Here is a 22,015-nt window from a genome sequence, read left to right on the forward strand (position 1 = left end):
CTCTCACCGGTGGCCGCACTGACTCTTTTTTTTCCATAAAATACTTAATTAACTTTAGGAAAAACAATTACATATACAGATTCACATCCAAATCATTAACAAGGAGTCCTTGTGGCACCTTAGAGACTAACACATGTATTTGGGCAAATCATTGTAATGTATACGTGTAGGGTTTTTTTGGCAGACTCAATTACAAAAATAATGCTGCCTCTAGACCAGACAGTAAATGTGAAAAATCGGGACGGGGTGGGGGGTAATAGGAGATTATATAAGAAAAAGACCCAAAAATTGGGACTGTCCCTATAAAAATGGGACATCTGGTCACCCTAACTGCCTCCCGCTTTGGCCCCCGCATCCAGGGCTTAGTGAGTCCTGGGGCTTGCTGTGAAAAGGGATAGTTGTATATTTGTTAATATCACAGCACACTTAGTAGCTACCTGGGAGGCTCTGGAAAGTGATCAGTGATATTAACAGACATACAACTATCCCTTTTCACAGCTAGCTAGTAGGTCTGCTGAGAAAAGTGATACTTGCATGTTTGTTAATATCACTTTTCTCAGCAAGCCCCAGAACCCTTTAAGCCCTGGATGGGGAGGTCAAGCGGGGAGGTAGCAGGGGCCAGAGGCGATGGTGGGATGCATGCAGGCCCGGGGGAGGCAGTGGGGGGTGATGGGAATGAGGCCAGGAAGGCAGCAGGGTCCTGGGGGCTGAGGGGGATGGATACAGGGCTGTGGAGGCAGCGGGGTCCAGAGGCGATGGGGATGGGGGATGAGTCCCACTGTCGCGTGGCCAGAGCCATGGCCTGATGTCTGCCAGGACCGGGCCTCAGTGCCCGCAGCCACAGCCAGCGCTCGCTGCTGTGCGGCCAGGGTCAGGGGTCAACACCCAGGGCCAGCTCCCACCACTCCGTGGCCAGAGCCCGGGCACACAGCTGTGGGTCAGCGCCTGATGCCATGCAGCTGGGGCAGGGGATCAGTGCCAGGGGCTGGGGCTGCGTGGCCGGAGCTGTGGGTCGGCGCCTGCTGCTGCTGTGCCGCTGGAACCAGGGGCAGGAGGCCGAATCATAGAATTAGAATCATAGAATCTCAGGGTTGGAAGGGACCTCAGGAGGTCATCTAGTCCAACCCCCTGCTCAAAGCAGGGCCAATCCCCAACTACATCATCCCAGCCCGGGCTTTTCAAGCCTGACCTTAAAAACCTCTAAGGATGGAGATTCCACCACCTCCCTAGGTAACCCATTCCAGTGCTTCACCACCCTCCGAGTGAAAAAGTTTTTCCTAATATCCAACGTAAACCTCCCCCACTGCAACTTGAGACCATTGCTACCATTGAGAAGCCCCGCAGCTGGAGGCCAGGGCCACCTGGCCAGAGCCGGGGGGGGAGGGGGGCGGTCAGTACCCGCTGTCCCACGGTTGGAGCCCAGGCCCATATAGCCAGGTTCCTGAAGTCCCACTGCTGGAGCCTGCTGCCCAAACCCCCTCCCGCCAAGGTGGGTCAAGAACCCACCTTGCTCCTGCAGCCTTGTGCCCCACCTCTCTCCAGAAGTGGCACATCCAGGAGCAACAAGGAGGGAGGGGAAGGAGGAGGGGGAGGGGCGGATGCTTTGTGCCCTCCCCACCCCGCCAATCACTGCACAGGAGGCTGTCACGGCTGCACCAAAAGCGTCTGTGGCAGCCACGGTGGCTGCATTTGAGAAACATTGACCGAGGTCCCTATCTGAGTTTTGTGATTCAGATTCCTCTCTGCTTAATACAAAACCTGAATTACAGGGCTAGCGGTGCTCAAACACACACAGGCTGTATCGCGAAGGAGGGCCAGTGCTCAGGGCGCTGTGCAGGCACTTAGGAGACCTGAGTTCTGCTGCAGACTTCCTGGGTGATGTTGAACAAGTCTGTGGCATGAGGCTGCTAGAAATGCCCTATTTCAGGGGGGTGTTGTGAGGCGAACAGCGTTAAAGGATGTAAGGTGCCCAGATACTGTGGTCCTAGGAGGCTCTAAGTACCTTAGATAGATAGGTGTGCCTTTAGTCAGTCACTCAGACATACCACCGCTAATAATGCAACGGTTTCCCCTCTGCCATATAGTTACCTGAGGCCTTACCCACCGCATTGAGTGGTGTTTATTAATGCTGTGATCTCTTGGGACCTAAAAAAAAAATTCACGCTTGAGACCGCTGAAGGCAAAGGGAAGATTGTTCCATTTGCACAGAGAGGGGGCCCTATTGCATGGGCTTGAATCTATATCGACTGTACAGAGAGGGAAAGAAAAGGAAACTACCAGGAAATTCCAAATGTGGGGAAAACAGGGAGGGCGTTAGCGAGCCTTCCGGGCTCTACATGATGAGTTACGAGGGGGAAGTGAAGTCCTTGGTATCTTTTCACACACCCCTTAACCGCTCTGGCAGAGACAGAGGTTGGAGTGTATCAAGAGAACATCAGCATCCCCCGCCCACCTAAAGTGCAGCCATGAAAGGGTTAATGGATGCTGAACCATCCTTCAGGGAGCTGGCCCGAATAGCTGGGCCCGCTTGTTTCGCTGCTGCGTTACCTTGGCGACTGGCTGGAGCAAGGGCGAGGAGGACAACTCCTGCCTTCACAAAGGGGGCGTGGGGCGGAAGGGCCTGGATTCTAATTGGATCTTGGGGGAGATCAGGCGATGCCTCGCTGCAAGATGCTACGCGAGGTGGAGAAGAGAAACCACGGACACAGGGGATTTGCATGCAGGAAAGAAACAGGCTGAAGAATGGAGCTCTGCCCTAGTTAACTAAGGGGTGTGTTTTAAATCACACCACTTACTCCCTGTTACACTGTCAATGGACTACGGGGAGGGCAGTGGGGGAAGGGAAGGCATAACTCCACACCATCTCGGTTCTCAACCCGGAAGTCTTAAAGGGCCATCTTGATGAATGGCATTAACTCTCCAGAGCCCTCACGGGGGGGGCTTGTCGTGCGTGCCCACAGAACTGTGCTTGCCGGGTCCTAAGGAAGTGGCACCTTCCGCCTGCGGGCATTGAAAGAGTTAAAAAAAAATCCCTCTGATCGTATACAGGGGCACTGGAACAATGTGTATAGTGCGGGGTCTGAGAGCCATTGAATCAAACTGTAAACCCTGTATATGATGGGAACCACTTCAAGCCAGGGGGTGCGGCTGCACCCCCCAGCACTCCTTGTTCCAGCCCCTCTGAGTATACAGAGCAGTTTCTTCAACATGCCTGAAGCTCTGCTTGCTACAAAGTATTTCCAATCCGCTCTGGTTCTTTACCTGGCTACAGCTAGAACTATTTCTAGCGTTTCCCAAAATAAAATCCCCTTCCTAACAGGAGGTCTCGCTTTCCAGCAGGACTAATTATAGAGCAGGTCAGTCCCGGTCGTGGGCCTGTAGAGCAGGGGTTCCCCGGCTTTTTCCTAGGGCAGGCCCTGGCTCAACAACGATGCCACACTTCCCCGCCGATTTGCAATCGCTCCGACCTCCTTCCTTCCCACGCCTAGGTGCTCGAACGAGGGGTGCTGCCGCACCCCCTGGCTTGAAGTGGTTCCCATCATATCCAGGGTTTACAGTTTGGTTCAATGCATCTCAGCATCCGCACTATACAAATTGTTCCAGCACCTCTGCTCCCACGGGCAGTTGGCTAGTGTCCCTGGACAGACACAGCAATTGCCCGCATGGAACCGTAACATTTGGCCGGAATGGAATGTGTTGTTATCTTGCTCTTAATGCAATAAAAACAAAGCAGCATCGCCCAGGACCGTGGGACAAACCAGCTCTCTGCAGACCACCAGCAAGTGCTCCGCATCTCTGTTCAGAAGGGGAGCGTCCCCACTACGCTTTTCGACACCCACACAAACAAAACGCATCCCGCCCCTGCAAAGACGTCCCCCTGCCTGTTCTGAGGCAGAATATGAGTACAGAAACCCGGCGTGGCTTCGCTGCAGCAGGTAGCTCCAGTGAGCGCTCCAGCCCCGCTCAAGGGGGGGCAAGAACATTTCAGAACAACCATTGAGTTACACAGCGGGATTGGATTAGCAGCACAGAGTGATTGGATTAGCCGCTGCTGAATTGTTGCATGACTGCCTCAAGCATCAGCATCCCTTGGGTCAGCTAGTTAGAGTTTAGCTGGAGTTGAGTTAGGGCTAACACCCAGCTAACTGTGCTGTGAAGATGTATCCTCGGCGGCCACACGCTAGAGGCGGATTTTGGGAGGCATAGAGCACAGCCTAACCCCAGAGACGAGTGACTATGCAGCCAGTGGGACAAAGGAGAGATTGAACCAGAGAGATCCTTTCTATGCCATGATCTCCAAGGAAGTGTGACGAAGATTCCCATACACGATCAGGAATCATAAAGGATGTCTCAAAGAGTGAGGATGAAAGACGGTGCTGGACTGTAGGAGAAAGGAGAGTGATGGCAGAGGTGGCCTGTTGCAGGAATGTCACAGCAGATCAATCCCCAAACACAATGTGTGTAATGCTCTCCTGGGTGTATCATACCCACTGACAGATGCTCCACAGGCCTGTCTTTTCACTACACTTTGGGAATACTTGGCGAGCTTGTCCCGCCAATCAAACACCTAGTGAATTTGACCAAAATCGATGGAACTAAAATTATGCCAATTAAACTGTTTTAGGTTTCTAAAGTTCACCCAAAGGCCGTGAGTCAAAGCCCAGGGTGACTCATGCCATTCATTTCCATTGCCTTTGGATCAGGTCCTCTGAGACCATTTCATAACTTGCTCCTTTTCCTTGGGGACAACCAGACCCAAAGCCAAGCAGACAACTAGAGATGGGCTAGTACGTCTTTTCTAATTCTAGCTTCTGTGAGTCTGTAGGCAAGATAGTTGATTACACAGAAAAACTAGCCTGGGTCAAACAAGTTGGTGATCCCAGCTCAGTTTCTAGCAAACACGTAGCTATGAGACAGAACCTACCAACCCATTTAAGTCCCTAGTTAAAGGGTTTTAGAAGATCATTTGTTGGCAGTCTTAGAAGACTCAGTACAAGCTTCCCTACTGATCATTATTGTCCAAGGTCCAAAAATCGCATGGACCTTGTTGAATGGTTGGGCTACAGATCAGCATAGATCCTGATGGGAGAAGCTTGCACTGTGGCAGCCCGTTCTGCTTTTGGATAAATAGAAGATCTCAGTTTAATGGATTTTTAACACCAGTCCTGGTACCAGTGTTAAATTCCTGTTCAAATCCACAGCAATGGAGCGTGTCACAGGCGGAGCATCTGGCCCAGACAAATGGCTGTGACCAAAAAGTATCACTGAAGTTTAGACACCAGCAGAAATGATAATCATGATCGAGTGAAGAAACACCACCCTGGATGAAAGTACTAGAACATGTGCAACCAAAAATCCAGATGTTCCCAGAAGCAGTTTAAATCCCAGAGATAAGGCTGTGATTTTGGTCAATAGAGGGACTATTTCCAGATATGGGCCTTGCCTTTTCACTGCTCTGTCTACCAAAAGAACTAAGTCAACAGCAAGGAACCTCCCTCCCCCCGACATCATAAATGTGATCCAAACCAGACTTCATGCACACATTACACCCTCCAAAGTTGGAGGCTGACATGCAAGCAAAACCACCTTCCTCAGATGGGTTTTGGCTAACAAGGAACATTATTTTCTACAGGAGGTTTAAAAATATGTAGTCCTCCCCGATCAAAGGGTGTTTAGAACAGGGCAAGATGGAATTAATTTGCATCTTGTTGCATCTCACCCCCCATCATCTGTGCCCTTATGTGAAGTTCTACAGGATTTAATAGCGAATTCCATTGCTGCAGTGGAGTGGGACAATGGTATAAAAAGACCCAGAGGAAGGATTTCATGCACTATTGAATGCTATGGGGCAGATCCTCAGCTGGTGTAAATTGTCGTGGTTCCATCCATGGGGCACTGGCAGCGTGCACCAGCTGGCAATCAGCTCCTATGACACTGACGAGTCATTTCTGTAGAACCCTAATAAATGGCTGTACAACCTTATTGGTTTCATCTTGATTAAATTCTGTCAGGGTTTCCCATAAAGGGATGCCACTATTTAGGGCTCTTACATTACGTAGTACTTTACTCTGAGAGTAACATGCAATGGATGTGAGTAAAGCGATCAGAATCTAGGCCTTATAGTGTTAGCTCCTCAGATAAGGGACTTTATTGTCTCATTTGTCTGTAAGGTGTCTAGCACACTTTGGTAGCTACTTAAATATGTAAATATGTAACAAAATAATAAGACAATAATTATAATCAAACATCGTTGTTAATTTGTAATAACAGGGGCATCTTTCCAGGTTTATTTAACCAGCCCACGGGTTTATTGCAAGCACCTGTGAGCATGGACACGACAAAGACAACAAATACTACGTCTTGGCAGGGGGGTAGACTAGAATCACTAGATGACCCTTGTGGACCCATCTAACCTTATGGTTCTATGACAGAGACCAGTCTCAGATCTTCCATTAGGGAGCTTTCTTTTCTCCAGGGCTGAGCTGTCATGCAGAGGCCTGTACTCTAAGTTGTCCAGGATAACAAAAGTCTGATTCAGTCTGTCACATAAAATGGTCTGTAAAAAAAGCCAGCCGCAGTCGGCGACAAATGGACCAGGACAAGTTAAAAGTACTGTAATCTTCCAGTTTCCTCCTAAAGTCATGGGCTAGTGAGACGTAAGTAATGGGGAGCAAGGCAGAAATCATTTACTCCTACTAAAGCTGGGTGGGGCCCACACAAAAGTCACCATTTACTATTGTAATCGTAAACAAAGGTTTCATTAAGATCTTCATCTGTTTGGTGCCCTTATCCACACAACAGGTCACAGCCCGAAGCTTTTACTTTGAATGCAGCTATAATTCATTGTAGATCGCTTGACACTACACTAGCCCTCTTGCAGGAGATAGGTGCTTTCAAAATGCCATGCACCACCACCATGCACCACCAGGCACGCGAGGTGATAAAGGGCTGTCTGTCCGTCTATGGCAGTGGGTCTCAAACTTTTTTACTGGTGACCCCTTTCACATTGCAAGCCTCTGAGTGCGACCCCCCTAATGAGTTAAACACACTGCTTAATATATTTAGCACCATTATAAATGCTGGAGACAAGCGGGGTTTGGGGTTGAGGTTGACGGCTCGCGACCCCCCATGTAATGACCTTGTGAGCCCTGAGGGGTCCCGATCCCAGTTTGAGAACCCCTAGTTGGCCCTGTCAACACTGGTTCTCCACTTGCAAAGTAACTCCCTGCTCTCCATGTGTCAGTATATAATGCCTGCATCTGTAACTTTCACTCTATGCATCTGAAGAAGTGAGGTTTTTACCCACAAAAGCTTATGCCCAAATAAATCTGTTAGTCTTTAAGGTGCCACCAGACTCCGTGTTGTTTTTTTCCTACTCTATGGTAATCTCTAAGGCACCTATTACTGCTGCATCTAGGCATCCTAGATAGATTGCTGGGGGGTGAGGGAAGGGGGCATATGTAAGTCTATAAAAAGAATCCATTTCAGCATGTGAAGTTGTGGTGGAGGGAGGGCTAGAGAGGACAGGGAGAGTGTGTCTGCTGCATGACTTAACAATTTTGACAGCTCTTCACACTGTAAGGGAAATGTGTGTGTGTGTGTTCTGGGAGCGGGTGTCAGCGCTGAGTAGCTGTGTCTGGAATTTAGGCCAATGCTATTCATCCTTTGGAATGCTGCACACAATTGCATGTCAGTGTCTGAATATTTGAAGCCCAGGGTGGCCGGGTCCTCATGAATGTGCAATGCAACACTGCAGCAGGGCTCTGTAGAATGCTAATTGCTTCTTCCCAACTGCTGGAAAAGATGCCCCACTGTAAGATGCCAGCCCCTGCCAGGCACGCATACCACCCCGTTGCTGCTTTCTTCCCTGACAGAGCCTGCTAGTGCAGTTTCTGCTACCTCGTAAGACCCATTGCACCATAGTCTGTCAGCTACCGGACCACAGCTGATGACTGATAGGCAGAAGATTAAGAACTGCAAGGATGCCAGCCAGCTAGCCTCAGAGGAACCGGGTGTGACAGGTTGGATCACAGAAACCCCCTTGGGAGCTGCCACCTGATGTGCAAAGACTACCTCTGCTCCCGTTTTCCCTGCCAGCTCAGGACTCCAGCACCCTGTCTTGCTGAGCCAGACACTCCAGTCTGCTCCAACACAGACCCAGGGTCTGAATCACTTGTCCCAAAGCTGCAAGTTTACCTGAAACCAGCTCACAGAAGTGTGCTTGTCTTTAGCACTCAGATGCCCAACTCCCAATGGGGTCTAAACCCAAATAAATCCGTTTAACCCTGTATAAAGCTTATGCAGGGCAAACTCATAAATTGTTCGCCCTCTATAACACTGATAGAGAGATATGCACAGTTGTTTGCTCCCCCAGGTATTAATACATACTCTGAGTAAATTACTAAATAAAAGGTGATTTTATTAAATACAGAAAATAGGATTTAAGTGGTTCCAAGTAGTAACAGACAGAACAAAGTAAGTCACCAAGCAAAATAAAATAAAATGCGCAAATCTATGCCTGATCAAACTGAATACAGATAATCTCACCCTCAGAGATGTTTCAGTAAGTTTTTCTCAGACTGGACACCTTCCAGGCCTGGGCACAATTCTTTCCCCTGGTACAGCTCTTGTTGCAGCTCAGGTGATAGCTAGGGGATTCTTCATGATGGCTCCTCTCTCCCCTTGTTCTCTTCCACCCCTTTATATATCTTTTGCATAAGGCAGGAACCCTTTGTCCCTCTGGGTTTCCACCCCCCCCCCCCACTCACTGGAAATGCACCAGGTTAAAGATGGATTCCAGTTCAGGTGACATGATCACATGTCACTGCAAGACTTCATTACTCACTTGCCAGCACACACACATATACAGGAAGACTCACAGGTAAATACGGCCATCTGCAGACAATGGGAGTCATCAAGATTCCAAACCATCATTAATGGCCCACACTTTACATAATTACAAGAGGCCCTCAGAGTTATATTTTATATTTCTAGTTTTAGATACAAGAGTGGTACATTTATACAAATCGGATGATCACACTCAGTAGATTATAAGCTTTGTAACGATAGCTTACAAGAGACCTTTTGCATGAAGCATATCCCAGTTACGTTATATTCACTTTTTACCATATTTTTCTAAAACTATCTCAGTTATATTAGATTCACTTATTATCATGTTTTTATAAAACCATATAGACTGCACAACGTCACACCGGGCTCTTTGCCACAGCTGAAAAGCTGGGCTGACTTTGAAGAGCTGATTTGGTGGTGGAAACCCGAGCGTGTGTATTCCAAGTTTACTTAGAGCAGTAATTTGTGTTTTCGATGATTTACCTTCTAAAAAAATCGGACCTGTCTTGCACCCCCAGAAAGGGCATCTTGCACCCCCAGGGGGTGCGTGCACCCTAGGGTAAGAACCACTGATTTGGAGTCACCTTTTCTTTTCAGGCAAAGGCTGCTGGCCTGACAGCTCTGGAGTCTAAAATCTTCTATTGATGCTTATCTGCAGCACAGGCCTTGGCTTCCTCCACACTGCTATGCCAATCGGTCTCCATGCTGATTTGAGGGGCAGTTCAGTCTCCATAGCCCAGTCTGTCCTAGGCACCTCTGCTGAGGCTCCCAGTAAGAGGGCCAGTTAGTGCACACGGTGCTGACACTTCCTGTGATGCGGATAGCTGTCTGCGATGAATAAACAGAGACCAACACATTCATTTTGAACAGGCCACTGAGCTGCCTTCAGATAATAACATGAGTCATCCTATCTGTGCATCACTTGTGGGTTTTGAACCGAGAAAGCAACACTAAGGGTGAGCGGCAAATAAACAGAATCCAGGAAAAGACATTGAAATGTTAATGTGCAACAGTGAAATGGACTTCCAAGTGAAATGCAATTTACAGTCACTTAACATTGGGCTCAGGACACCATTGTTAAAAACCCAGCAGCACCATACAAACAATTGCTTCTTTGAATGTGTTCTATTTGGAGACTTGTGGGACTCACTGCTGCAGGAGTCCGAGTTCAATGCCACGGAAGGATTTTTAAAATGAAAGGATCATTTTATGACAAATAAGAGAGCTGGTCAAAAATGTCTATGGAACAGTTTTCTATCAAAAATGCAATTAATGATCTGGATGATGGGATGGATTGCACCCTCAGCAAGTTCGCAGATGACACTAAGCTGGGGGGAGAGGTAGATATGCTGGAGAGCAGGGACAGGGTCCAGAGTGACCTAGACAAATTGGAGGATTGGGCCAAAGGAAATCAGATGAGGTTCAACAAGGACAAGTGCAGAGTCCTTAGGACGGAAGAATTCCATGCACTGCTATAGGCTGGGGACCGACTGGCTAAGCAGCAGTTCTGAAGAAAAGGACCTGGGGATTACAGTGGACGAGAAGCTGGATATGAGTCAGCAGTGTGCCCTTGTTGCCAAGAAGGCTAACGGCATATTCAGGTGCATTAGTAGGAGCATTGCTAGCAGATTGATGGACATGATTATTCCCCTCTATTTGGCACTGGTGAGGCCACATCTGGAGTATTGAGTCCAGATTTGGGCCCTTCACTACAGAAAGCATGTGTACAAATTGGAGAGAGTCCAGCGGAGGGCAACAAAAATGACTAGAGGGTTGGGGCACATGACTTATGAGGAGATGCTGAGGGAACTGGGCTTGTTTAGTCTGCAGAAGAGAAGAGTGAGGGGGGATTTGATAGCAGCCTTCAACTACCTGAAGGGGGGGTTCCAAAGAGGATGGAGCTCGGCTGTTCTCAGTGGTGGCAGATGACAGAACAAGGAGCAATGGTCTCAAGTTGCAGTGGAGGAGGTTTAGGTTGGATATTAGGAAACACTGTTTCACTAGGAGGGTGGTGAAGCACTGGAATGGGTTACCTAGGGAGGTGGTGGAATCTCCATCCTTAGAGGTTTTTAAGGTCAGGCTTGACAAAGCCCTGGCTGGGATGATTTAATTGGGTTTCGTCCTGCTTTAAGCAGGGGGTTGGACTAGGTGATCTCCTGAGGTCTCTTCCAACCCTAATCTTCTATGATTCTATGAACAATGAAATTGCATTAGTAAGAGCATAAACTGATCGTTGCAGAGATTAAGACAGAATTTTGACCCTAATACAGAATTGCACTATTGGTAGAGCCCTTACTACTTTGTTTATTTTTGGATAATTATTTCTCTTTCCTCTGAGGCATCAGATAGTGATCAGTCCCAGCAACTGGACATTGTGAGCAATTGTATTGCCATTCAAGAATCTGTCACCAAATCCATTGACCTAAGGTAGGCTTGAGTCCTTTAAATTTAGGCCCAGAGCTGTAAAGGTATTTAGGTGCCTAACGTCCACTGAAATCAATGGGAGTTAGGCGCCTAAATACCTTTGAGGATCTGGGCCCTACTCCCAGGTGGAGTGCTTTACTAGCGTGGGTAGCTCCTTTGAATAAACTGGGGTCCCTCACAGTTGTAAAGACTACAAAGTCCATGTCTTGCTTCTGGATGCAAAAACGTCTTTGTGCTGAGACAAAGTTCAGGACCTGTCCAACCTGTATACTACCTGTATTGCTATCTGGGTCCAAAATCTGGACCCTCTTGCAGGCAGACTTGGAGTGGCTATCCATATGTGCTATCAGCACCAAATCCTTGGTGGTTTGACTTTGCACGAAATGTCACAATCCCACAGAGATCTGGCCTTCCTCCAGTTGCTCATCATATTCAAAAGCAGCATGGCACGCTTTTCAGCCGTGTCACCACGATGGACCAAACCACCCCAGCGAAGCAGTGTACGCCCTGACCTTACCTGGAGCTGCTCGCAGGGCCACCCCAGAGATTTGTGGATTAGCAGGATTGAGCCAGATCTGGGAACTTCACTACACAATGCCTGGGGTGACGCCATCAACTGTGGTCACTCTGGCTGGTGCAACGGTCCTCCATTGACTACGCACGTTTTATGATGCAAAGCAGTAAAAAGACTAGGCCAGTAGCATGGTAAGGATCGGGCCCTTGATCATCTCCTTTGTGTTAGATACATTTTACTGCTGAGTCCCTGTTAGCTGAAATTTAGGAGAATTTCCAGTAATTGCATGGTTCTACTCTCAACGATTCTTCCTGGCCCTAACACTACTACACATTTGATAGCTTTTCAGTTTAAACAGAAAGTAGCTAAGCCCGGGAGGGGAGTGGCACGCCAGTCACTGTAGCACAGGCTGCCTCATATAAGCCAATGACAAACCACCTTCTGCTTTAGATGGGAACGGGAGCAAGCTGTGAATTGGCATAGGAGGGTAGGGTCATTGATTTCAGTTTGCTAAGGTTCAGGGTGTCTGATTCACTTTCAGAACAAGCAGATTCACACACCCCCAAGCCCTGAGTTTCAGTTTCAGACCAATCCCAAAACTCAAAGTGAAACCAGGTCATAGCAGTCAAGACTCACTCAGCTTTGCCTGGAAAGTCTGAGGCCCAAGAAACTGCCAATTTCACATGGTTTTGATTCAAAATCATAAACCAGATTCACTCATAACTATCTGGTTTGCAATGGAAGCAGGCAAACTGCACGGTTACATGGTCGTCATTTTGCACAGAGCTTCTTGAAGGCCTGTTTTATAATGTCAGGGAAATAAAAGCTTCTCCCAAAAGAAACCTGTTGTACTGCAAGCAAAAACAATGTGAGTTGTGCCTTCCCAAGGAGATGTCCTGCCCTGGGTAAGGATAAAAGGGTTTAAAAAAAAAAAAAAAAAAAACCAAGGATGATGTCATGGTAGAGATCTGCTATAGACTACCTAACCAGGAAGAATAGGTGGATGAGGCTTTTTTTATACAACTAACAAAATCATCCAAAGCACAGGACTTGGTGGTGAGGGGGAACTTCCACCACCCAGAAATCTGTTGGAAAAATTATAAAGCAGGGCACCGATTATCCAACAAGTTCTTGGAATGTATTGGAGACAGTTTTTTGTTTCAGAAGGTGAAGAAAGCAACTAGGGGAGAGGCTGTTCTCAATTGGATTTTGACAAATAGGGAGGAACTGGTTGAGAATTTAAAAGTGGAAGGCAGCTTGGCTGAAAGTGATCATGAGATGATGAGTTCATGATACTAAGGGAATGGTAGGAGGGAAAACAGCACAATAAAGATAATAAATTTCAGGAAGGCAGACTTTAGCAAACTCAGGGAGTTGGTAGGTAAGATCTCCTGGGAAGGATGGCTAAGGCCTTGTCTACACTACACAGTTTTGTCGACAAAACTAAAAGTCAGCTGTTGTTGACAAAACAGTGGAGGCGTAGATGCTGAAATGCTCCTCCCGCCGATGTAACTCCCCTGCTATGCCGACATAATAAAACCAGCTCCACGAGAGGCGTAGGGCTTATGTCAGTGTAGTTAGGGTGATGCAATGTCAGTGGAGACACTGTGTTCCTTACATGGGCTGTTGGCTTTCATTCTTGTCAGTTTCCTAGCTGCCCAGGTGCTGTGAAATTGACAAGAAAGCAGCTGCTGCCCGGGATCCACTCCAAGCTAGGCTGCCACCCAGGCTCTTGGCTTGGGCTGTTGCCCAGATTCCCTGCTCCTCACATGGAGCCCTGCTGCCTCTGGGGTCCCGGCTCCCTGCTCGCCACCGGGAGCATGGAAGCCAAACGGACTGCAGGCGTGGATTTCCCCGCCGGAGGTGAGAAGCCCTGGGCAGCTTCCCTCCTGCTCCTGGCTGGGATAGAGGAGGCGAGAAGCCCTGCGGAGCAGCTGGGCTCCTGGTGGGGAGCTGCATGGAGCTGAGAGCCCTGGCTCTCAATCCCCCACACTGCCCCTCTTCAGTCGTTGGAAGTGCTCCTGTTCACGATGTGCACCACCGACAGACGGAGGGTAGTGTGGACAACCGCCACTGTAGTAATTAATGCAGTGGCTGTAAGTCGACCTAACATAGCCTTAGGGGAAAAACAGTTTGAGAAAGTTGGCAGTTTTTCAAAGAGACATTAATAAGGGCACAAGAGCAAACTGTCTCACTGGGTAGGAAAGACAGGAGGTATGGCAAGAGGCCACTCTGGCTTAACCAGGAGATCTTCAATGGTCTGAAACTCAAAAACGAGTCCCACAAAAAGGGAAAACTAGGTCAAGTTACGAAGGATGAGTATATATATAAAAAAACCCACACAAGCCTGTAGGGACAAAATTAACAAGGCCATGACACAAGATCAGATTAAACTAGCTAGAGACATAAAGGGTAACAAGAAAACATTCTACAAATTCATTAGAAGCAAGAGGAAGACCAAGGATAAGATAGGCCCATTACTCAATGAGGAGGGAAAGCCAATAATGGAAAAAGGGGAAGCAGCAGAAGTGCTGAATGTCTTTTTTTGTTTCAGTTTTTACCAAAAGGTTAGTAGCGATCAGACAGCTAACATAGTGAATGCTAGTGAACAAAAGGTAGGATCTGAGGCTAAAATAGGGAAAGAACAAGTTAAAAATTACTTAAACAAGTTAGAGGTCTTCAAGTTGGCAGGGCCTGATGAAATACATCCTGGAATACTCAAGGAGCTGACTGAGAAGATATCTGAGCCATTAGCGATTATCTTTGAAAAGTCATGGAAGATGGGAGAGGACTGGAACAGGGCAAATATAGTCCCAATATGTAAAAAAGGAAAATAAGGACAGCCCAGGGGAAGTACAGAACTGTCAGCTTAACTTCTGTACTCAGAAAGATAATGGAGCAAATCAATCAATCAGTTTGCAAACACCTAGAAGATAATAAGGTGATAAATAACAGTCAGCATGGATTTGTCAAGAACAAATCTTGTCAAACCAACCTGATAGCTTTCTTTGACAGGGTAACAAGCCTTGTGGATGGGGGGGTGGGGTTTAGAGGTAAATGTGCTATATCTTCACTTTAGTAAGGCTTTTGATACTATATTTCATGATTGGGGGGGGGGGGGGGGGCTAGTTCAGTGGTTTGAGCATTGGCCTCCTAAATCCAGGGTTGTGAGTTCAATCCTTGAAGGGGCCATTTAGGCATCTGGGGCAAAAATCTGTCTGGGGATTGGTCCTGCTTTGAGCAGGGGGTTGGAGTAGATGACCTCCTGAGGTCCCTTCCAATCCTGATATTCTATGATTCTATGACCATCTCATAAACAAACAAGGGACATATAACCTAGATGGAGCTACTATAAGGTGGGTGCATAACTGTTTGGAAAACCATTCCCAGAGATTAGTTATCAGTGGTTCACAGTCAAGCTGGAAGGGCATATCAAGTGGGGTCCTGCAGGGATCGGTTCTGTTCAATATCTTCATCAATGATTTAGATAATGGCATAGAGAGTACACTTATAAAGTTTGCAGATGATACCAAACTGGGAGGGGTTGCAAGTGCTCTGGAGGATAGGATTAAAATTCAAAATGATTTGGACAAACTGGAGAAATGGTCTGAAGTAAATAGGATGAAATTCAATAAGGACAAATGCAAAGTACTGCACTTAGGAAGGAACAATCGGTTGCACACATACAAAATGGGAAATAACTGTGTAGGAAGAAGTACTGTGGAAAGGGATCTGGGGTCATAGTGGATCAGAAGCTAAATGAGAGTCAACAGTGTAACACTGTTGCAAAAAAAAAGCAAACCTTATTCTGGGCCGTATTAGCATGTGAGTGTTGTAAGCAAGTCGCGAGAAGTAATTCTTCCGCTCTACTCCGTCCTGATTAAGCCTCAACTGGATTATTGTGTCCAGTTCTGGGCAGCACATTTCAGGAAAGATATAGAGAAATTGGGGAAAGTCCAGAGAAGAGCAACAAAAATGATTAAAGGGCTAGAAAATGTGACTTATGAGGGAAAATTGAAAAAAATTGGGTTTGTTTAGTTTGGAGAAGAGAAGACTGAGAGGGGACATGATAACAGTTTCCAAGTACATAATAGGTTGTTACAAGGACGGTGAAAAATTTGTTTTCCTTAACCTCTGAGGATAGAACAAGCAGCAATGGGCTTAAATTGCAGCAAGGGAGACGTAGGTTGGATATTATGAAAAACTTCCTAACTGTCAGGATAGTTACGCACTGGAACAAATTACCTAGGGAGGTTGTGGAATCTCCATCATTGGAGATTTTTAGAAAGAGATTAGACAAACACTTGTCAGGAATGGTCTAGTTATTATGTAGTCCTGCCTTGAGTGCAGGGGACTGGACTAGATGACCTATTGAGGTCCCTTCCAGTTCTACACTTCTGAGCCTTTCTGGCTCTAGACCACCTGAGGTTTCCCCTAGGCTGGAGGAATCCTGCACCAGACAATTAAGATGCTGGGGCAGTGTAAAACAGCTTCAGCAGGGGCCAGGATATGGCCCTGTTGCTTTTGTATGCGATCATGTCCTGAACAGTTGTGGTCATTAAAAATCTGATATAATTTTCTGCGAGAGTAGGAAGTTTATCAATCACGGACATTCTGGCCAGCCCTGAATATGTGCAATCTCATTTTGCCTACCTACGTCCCCCAGAGTTTCAATGGTCTAGGATATCTTTATTTGTTATGCTTTGATCAACAGTGGTCTCATTCCACCCCAGACATGAATACATTTTAGTGGGGGGCAAAGGGATTCCTATCTGTCTTAGGTTTTTCTAAGGTGTCTGTAACCACGGTACGTGAACACAAATGTATATCTAAATTTCTATATTAGTCTGGTATCAGAGGGGTACCTGTGTTAGTCTGAATCTGTAAAAAGCAACAAAGGGTCCTGTGGCACCTTTAAGACTAAGGTCTGGTCTATACTACCCGCCTGAATCGGCGGGTAGAAATCGACCTCTCGGGGATCGATTTATCGCGTCCCGTCGGGACGCGACAATCGATCCCCGAATCGGCGCTCTAACTCCACCAGCGGAGGTGGTAGTAAGCGCCGCCGACAAAAAGCCGCAGAAGTCGATTTTGCCGCCGTCCTCACAATGGGGTAAGTCGGCTGCAATACGTCGAATTCAGCTACGCTATTCACGTAGCTGAATTTGCGTATCTTAAATCGACTCCCCGCTGTAGTGTAGATGTACCCTAACAGATACTCCCAATACTTCTGTTAGTCTTAAAGGTGCCACAGGACCCTCTGTTGCTTTATATTAGTCTGGTTTCTTTTGATCTTTTATTTCAAAAGGTGAAGACGACTTCCCATTATTCTTTTTTGCTAGGACTTTCGAGGACTGAATGTGAATGTGCAGTCTGAATGCTAGCTGAAGTGTTCACACTCGGAAGGCACCAGTAATCATTCCCTAAACTTAAATTTGAAGCAAGTCCTGCTTGAAAATCCCCCTTGGGTTGAGTGACAAGTGTCAGTGAAACTCCGCCGTACTCTGTAAGAGGGAGTCTGAGCTGCTGGTTACTGTGGTACCAAAGCAGACTGGAGGAGAACAAATACTCAGCCCTGGTCTATACTGTGGGGGGGGACGGACGATCGATCTAAGTTACGCAACTTCAGCTACGTGAATAACGTAGCTGAAGTCGAGGTACTTATATCAACTTACTGTGGTGTCTTCACCGCGGTGAGTCGACTCCTGCTGCTCCCCCGTCAACTCTGCCTGTGCCTCTCGCGGCACTGGAGATCAGGAGTTGACGGGAGAGCACTTGGGGGTTGATTTATCATGTCTAGACTAGACGCGATAAATCGATCCCCGCTGGATCGATTGCTGCCCGCCGATCTGGCGGGTAGTGTAGACATACCCTCAGTAAGCATGAACTCCAGAAGGAGCCTATCACTCAGGTAGGGTGACCAGATCACCCAAGTCAAATATCGGGACGCGGGGGGAGGGGGGCGGGAGGGTGATGCGCGTGGGGGGCGTGGCGGGGGGCGGGGCCAAAAAAAAAACCCCTTCCTCCGCAAGCGCTGGAGGGAGGCCCGGGAGACGCAGGGGAAGCGCGGGGCCGGGGTGAGTAAGAGTCTGGCCTTGCCCCGAGCTGGCAGGACTCAGTTGGGTGGTAGGGAGAGTAGGGGGGGCGGCCCGCAGTGCCAGGCGGCGGCTGTTCTCCCCCCCCCCGGGCAGCGGGACTCGGGAGCAGCCGCTGCTGCATCTCCCACTGCCGCAGGGGGAGGAAGCGGCCATGGCTGCTGCCCAGCTGGTGCAATCCTGTGGCGGCCCCGGAGTGGGGGCAGCAGGCCCCAGCCCCCCCATCCCGCTCGGGTCCCGCAGGGGAACGAATGGGGCTGGGCTGCCGATGTCTCCGCCGCAGGATAGCACCAGCTGGGCAGCAGCCCAGACGCGACTGGCCAGGGGCTGGGCCCAGCGTACGCGCTGCTGGGTTCCTGCAGCAGGCCCCGGCTCGGGGGGTTCGCGGGCACCAGAGCCGCAGCCGCCGAGCGCCATGGCCGCTTCCTCCCCCGCGGCAGTGGGAGCTGCAGCAGCGGCTGCTCCCGAGTCCTGCTGCCCAGGGGGAGAACAGCCGCCGCCTGGCCCCGCGGGCCGCCCCCCCTCCTCGCCCTACCGCCCGACTGCGTCCTGCCTGCTCGGGGCCAGGCCGGACTCTCACTCACCCCGGCCCCGCGCTTCCCCTGCGTCTCCCGGGCCTCCCTCCAGCGCTTGCGGAGGGAGGGGGAATGGTGAGCCCGGGGAAGAGGCGGGGATTCGGGGAGGGAGCCAATCGGGGAGGAGGGGGTGGAGTCGGGGCGGGGGGGGGGGTGCGAGCACTTCCGGGCTCCAGGCTCTGGGGCATTTCCTTGTTTGTCCAGTGTCCTGACCGCACGTCGGTCGGGACGCGGGACAAACAAGGAAATATCGGGACAGTCCCGATAAAATCGGGACGTCTGGTCACCCTACACTCAGGCCTCCAAGCAGTGGCGTAGCCAGCGTCTAAGAGGAGGGGGAGCAAACATAAAGAAGGCGCCCGCCCCCTTGGCTCCTCCTCCGCCCCCCCCCCCCCCTTGGCTCCTCCGGCCCTGCCGTGCCACCCTCGTGGCTCCCCCCCTCTCCTGCGGCCGCAGCTGCCGGCCGCCATGCTGTGCCCCCCCCCCCCCACTCTTCCAGCCGCGCCTGCTGTCCTCCCATGGCTGCCGGCCGCCAGCCTGCGCCCCCCTCCCCTCGCTCCTCCGGCCGCGGCTGCCGGCCTCCAAGCAAAGTTAGGCCTGTCTATACTAGGAAACTAGGTTGGTATAACCATGTAGCTCAGGGAGGTGAAAAGTCCACACCCCTGAGCGACACAGTTAAACTGATCTAACCCCTGGTGTAGAAAGTGCTAGGTGGATGGGAGAATTTTCCCACTGACCTAGCAACTGCCTCTTGGGGAGGTGGAGAGTCTATCCCGACAGGAGAACCCCTCCCCCCTTCACTGATGCACTGCAACTGTAGCGTTTTAAGTGTAGACAAGCCCTTAAACCAGTTTGGTTTTGATTCCAAAACTTTCATAGAATATCAGGGTTGGAAGGGACCTCAGGAAGTCATCTAGTCCAACTCCCTGCTCAAAGTAGGGCTAATCCCCCACTTTTTTTGCCCCCGATCCTTAAATGGTCCCCTCAAGGATTGAACTCACAACTCTGGATTTAGCAGGCCAATGCTCAAACCACTAGAATTATCCCTCCCTTCCTGTTTTTCTTTCCACCAGTTCAATTGATTACCTTGCCATGAGTGAGCTCCTGTAACTGAGACTAAACAGACAACTGCCTCCTTAAATTCCCGGGATTAGTATTTGTAAGAATTGACAATAGGCTGTATTAATTCCATGCTTTTGATTATGGACTATATTAATCTGATGACTTGACAAATTGGTGATTCAACTCAGTATCACTGCTAATCTATTGATTTACTGAGTCGATTACAATTTGTGAGCTTGATTTGATAATTGTGTTTTCTTAATTAGTTCTGTAAAAATTCATAGTAGTTAGGTCTGGTGATAAATTTGTTTGATTGCAAGTTTGCTGGCTTATTATCTTTTAATAATTTCCATACAAAGTATACAGAGCTGATTCTACTTTCAAATAAGCAAGTTGGGTCAGAACAAGCCTCGAGAACGAAGGTAACTTAGCCAAAGTATCTCAGAGCCACTTGGCTTGTTCACTGAATGAAATCTTTGGTTTCTTACTCAGGGTGGGTAGAGTCATCAACTGAGCTTTGCATCCTTTCCTGCACTTGTCAGCAAAAGCAAAGAGAAGAGCTTGGCTTATGCATGAGGGACTGGTGAATGGGTTAGGGGCGGAGGGACTAATGGACCGGGTAAGGAGTGGAAGACGGGGGAGAACTGCTGGCTTTGGGAGAACAGAATTGCCTGCATTGCCCTCAACATGTTCAACACTTGCAGATGTGGCCCAGGAAGGAAGGGAATGAACAGGGGGATTTATAGATTCCAAGGCCAACTGGGACCCCCACCAGCTCTCCTCCCACCACTCATGTTAACCATGCTTATTATGGTCCGATGGTCCAACCGGTATCACGGCCCCATTATGCTAGGCATGGCACAAACAAGGAGAAGCAGACAGTCCCTGCCCCAGTGAACTTACAGCCTCAGTTATTGTATGGATGTGCCCATTCACATTGCAATGGGCGTGTTTATAAATCACAGGGAAAGAGATCAATAGAATAAAATGGGCCAACTACGAAGTTCCTTCCGCGCGCTAGGCCAGTCGCACCAGCTATGCATCTGGGCCAATGCTCGTAAAACACTTCGAGGGAAGTGCCTATTAGCTATGCGAAGTTACACGATCAAATGGACCATCGATACCGGTTAACACAGTGTGTAAAGAGTTAAGTAAAAGGAGAAAGAATACTGCCCCCCCGTTTGACCAGATATGGGGAGACTCCCGCTTTAGGAATCCCATAGAAGCCAGGCTGTCAGACACTGGACCGTCAGTCATCCCTTGTCCCTCCCTCCTGCTCCAGGGCTGTTTTGGCTTTGGGGAGAGGTAAGAAAAGGACTGCAGGTTTTGCTTCTGCTTATTCCCCTGCAGCCAGAAAGCGGAGTAAATATCAGCTTCTGTGACTGAGAGCACACCTGGAGCCTTTAGAGTAGCAGCCGTGTTAGTCTGTATCCGTAAAAAGAACAGGAGTACTTCTTCTCTAGTTCAGATCACCTGCCCCACCCCCTCTTCTTCCTCCTGCAGAGGTGAGCCTGACACATTCCATATTTGTAGAGCACTTTCTCTTTGTCTCTTTCTCTCTCTCTGCATCACTCATTTATCTGTTCTGCTTTATTGTTCCCCAGCTGCCCTGGGAGGGCTGGAAGAGCAGCAGCCTTTGCTATTGCACAGGCTGGATTTTGGATCCTAAATTCCTACAGATCTGTAATAAGCGACAAAGAGTCCTGTGGCACCTTATAGACTAACAGATGTATTGGAGCATAAGCTTTCGTGGGTGAATACCCACTTCGTCAGACGTCAGATTACAGATCTGTAATGTTCAACCCCACATAAACCTGGAAGCTTCGAAAGATCCGAAAACCCAGCAACAGCTAAGGAGACTCACATGATAAGGCTGCAGCCCTGAGTGTGAAGTAAATGCAGGAAATTACTTGTCCACCCAAATCCTACATTTTTCTCTTTGTCATCACACACACACACACACACACACACACACACACACACACACACACACACACACACACACACACACACACACACACACACACACAGCATTAGGCACCAGCATTAGCTATGGATCTCTTTAGATCGGGGGTATTTTAGAAAGAGGATCTGCTACAATCTGAGGCCTTCCCTACACACAAAGGTTGTACTGCTTTAACTACAGAGGGCAGGTCTACACTTAAAACACTGCATTGGCGCAGCTGGACTGCTGCAGCTGCACCGGTGTAGTGCTGTAATGAAGACGCTCTACACCGATGGGAGAGAGCACGTACTTAGCCCACCTCCCCGAGAGGCAGTAGCTTTGTCAGCTGGAGAAGCTCTCCGGCCAACACAGTCCTGTCTACATGCGGGGTTAAGGTTGGTATAACTGTCACTCAGGGGTGTGGATTTTTCACATCTGAGTGATGTAGTTATACTGCTATAGGTCTCTAGTGTAGACCAGGCCTCAGATGTTATGTTCTTTGGAGCAGGGACTGTCTTTTGTTGTGTGTTTGTACAGCACCTAGCACAAC

The sequence above is a fragment of the Chrysemys picta genome, chromosome 1, assembly GCF_011386835.1.
Source record: "Chrysemys picta bellii isolate R12L10 chromosome 1, ASM1138683v2, whole genome shotgun sequence".
NCBI lineage: Eukaryota > Metazoa > Chordata > Testudines > Emydidae > Chrysemys > Chrysemys picta.